Genomic DNA, 3,201 nt, shown 5'->3' with positions numbered 1-3,201 from the left:
AGCACACACACACAGGCAGCACACACACACAGGCAGCACACAGGAGAAGGAATTAAGTGGTCTACATCTGGATTCACAAGCAGCAGGAGGAAAAAAGACTCTGGAGTTCGCATGAGCTTCTGAAACCTCAAAGCCAAAACACTTCCTCCAAAAAGACCACAACTTCTAATCCTTTCAAAAGTGCCACTCTCTGGTCACCAAGCTTTTAAATCTATTCACCTATAGGAGCCATACTTATTGAAACTACCAAAGAGGGTTAAAAGCTGTACAGTCTGTCCTTTCTGTTAAACTGGCCTGATCTTAAGTACTCTTGGCCCATCTCCAACTACCACGTTCTGGATTCCTTTTCTTCTCTTTCTTCCTCCTTCTCTCTTTTCTTCTTCTTATTTTTAATACAGGGGTGCATTTAGTCCATGCTGGTCTTGAACTTGACATGCAGCAATAACAATCTTGAACTCCTGATCTTCCTGCCTTTGTAAGAATGGTTTTCTGTGGTGCTGAGGATCAAATTCAAGACGTTGTGCTTGTAGTCTGGGTTACATCCAAGCTCTCTTGGTGCATGTCCACTGTCATGGAAGACAACACTGGATTGTACACTGAAATATATTAAGAGATGGCCAGTGGTATAGCATGCCTTTGATCTCAGCACTTTGATCCAGAGGCCGAGGCCTCTGTGTTCAAGGCCAGCTTGGTCTATAGAATGAGTTCCAGTGTAGCCAGGAATACACAAAGAAACCCTGTCCTGAACAACCAAAGGAGGTTTCTTCAGTATTCTTTTTACAGGAGCAATAACGACTTATTAATAAAAACCCAATCTATTTCCTTCTGTTCAAAAGAATGAAATCTATGGCCTGGATGGAGGCATAACATTCCAGTCGGGCCAGTCAGTCACTTGCCTAAGGGACTACCTCTTGGGAAGATGGGTCCTTGGTCACTTTAATAAGAACAGACTTCTCCCCAGAATTCATGCTACTGGCGCACCTGCTCCAGAGCCACAGAGGGGTTCTATTGAGTCTATGAGCCTTTCTAAACCCTGGCTCAAAAGGATGCAGCTTTTCCTTTTTCTTCTCCTCCATCTCCTCCTTTCAGATGCTGGCCAGAGCCAGTGATACGTCTCCTCTGGCAGTTGGTCTTTTAAGTCTTTCTTTACAATTTCCTTCCACACTCCATGCCTCTCTGTGCACCATGTGGGTGAGCTCCTGGCTGGCTAAACAGTATGGCATTTTCTCTTTCTCTTCTCTTCCTCCTCTAGGCAGCTGCTGATGTCTACAGCTCGCCTGCATTAGGGTTTTTCTTTTTTTATAAAGTATAAATCTTTTGTGTTATGTTATGTATATGAGTACACTGTTGCTGTCTTCAGACACACCAGAAGAAGGCATCAGATTCCATTACAGATGGTTGTGAGTCACCATGTGGTTGCTGAGAATTGAACTCAGGACCTCTGGAAGAGCAGTCAGTGCTCTCAACCGCTAAGCCCTCTCTCCAGCTCAGTTTTTCTTTTAAACTCTAATAAAAGCAGCCTCAAGATTTCTTTTCAGTCAATTCTTATTTTTTTATTGCTAGCAAGACCAAGAACCCAGAGAGAAGTCCCCAATTTCTTTGATAACACACAGCAACTCCACCAAGTCTCCTCAGAGTCTCCAGTAACATTCTCACCATGAAGAACCACAGTAACTGCCGATCCACTGAGCCTCTTCATCCCGGCTGTCATGGCAGATGAGTACCTTCATCAAGACATGAGAGGGCTCAGGGTGGAGCTTATCAGGAGACTATTGCTTGGCACTCAGAAGGCTCTTGTAAGGAGCATGTGATCCCCAGCACCACGAAAAATCAAGCCGCATGCAACCAAAGGGATTCAATTGTACGTCTTTGTGTTTCAATGAATCAGGAAAAGAGGGAGGCAGGGGATAGTGGCTCACACCTGCAATCCCAGTGCTCTGGAGGCAGAGGCAGACGGATCACTTCAAATAGGAGGCCAATCTGAGCTACATAATGAATTCCAGGGTTACCTCAGGCTATATAGACCTGAGTCTCAGAAGGAGGAAACTGGGCTGTATCTCAGCAGAAAAGCACTTGGCCAGCATAACTGGAAGGAGGAATATGGGAGGCTCATCTATTACCTCAAAAAAAGATAGAAGGGCAAGGAGATGGCTTGGCTTTTCAAAGCACTTGCTACTCCTGCAAAAGACCTGAGTTCAGATCCCAGCACTGACATCAGTCAGTTTAAAACCAGGTATATAACTCCAGACTGTGGGGCTCAAACACGTTCTGTAGTCCTTGGGTACCTCCAGACACAGATATATGCATAATTAAAAGTAAAATAAATTCTTAATTTTTTTCAAAAGAGAACAGATAGAGGACCAAAAGAAGGAGGAAGAGGACAGGAGCAATGGCTGGGTGCAGTGGTGCATGCATGTAACCCCAGTGACCTTTGACAAGGTGAAGCTGGAAGACACCTGTGTGTTCAAGGCCACCCTGGGTTATATAGTGAGAGTCTTTTTTGAGAGAGAGAGAGAGAGAGAGAGAGAGAGAGAGAGGTGGGAATGGGCTTAGAGAATTAGTCAGGAGCAGAAGATCTGAATCTTTCAGGCACATGAACTATTATTAAGCTTTCCTTTTCTCCCTGTGTCAGCTCACAAGCAAGGGCTATGTCTTGGGTCTCAACGCAGCCATTGTGATGGTCTCAGGGCGTCCTAAAGTCTAAGAGTGAGAATTTCCAAATGTCCACCCTAACCCTGGAGTTTACTGTATCAGAGGTCATTAGCTCAGAAGGGTCCTGGGGGAGCCTGGCTGACATGAAGGTGTCATACCAAAGAAACATACGGGAACAGGTAAAGCAATCCTTTGCCTTCGCACACCCACGGCAGCACTGCTGCTGCCTGGCAGTCTATTCTCTGATTGAAGTTACCCAAAGACAGCAGGGTGATGGAGTGGTCTGAGCACTGAAGCTGCAGAGTCAGAGAGATCCATTTTCCAATCCAACGAGGAAGCTAATGATTTTGTGTCACTTTGGAAAACCATCACCTCTTTGTTGAAATGAAAATGAAGTTCAGCGGCCAGAGCGAGCAGGGCAGGAGCAAGAGGGAGAAGGAAAGGGGGGAAAAAAGAAAAGTTCAAATTTTGTTGTGTTGTGTTGTGTTGTGTTGTATTGTGTTGTGCTGGGCTGTGCTGGGCTGTGCTGGGCTGTGCTGGGCTGTGCTG

The sequence above is a fragment of the Grammomys surdaster genome, unplaced genomic scaffold (genome assembly GCF_004785775.1).
Source record: "Grammomys surdaster isolate TR1022 unplaced genomic scaffold, NIH_TR_1.0 64, whole genome shotgun sequence".
In the NCBI taxonomy this organism is placed as follows: Eukaryota; Metazoa; Chordata; class Mammalia; order Rodentia; family Muridae; genus Grammomys; species Grammomys surdaster.
The sequence above is the reverse complement of the archived record's forward strand: the minus strand, read 5'-3'. Positions refer to the sequence as shown.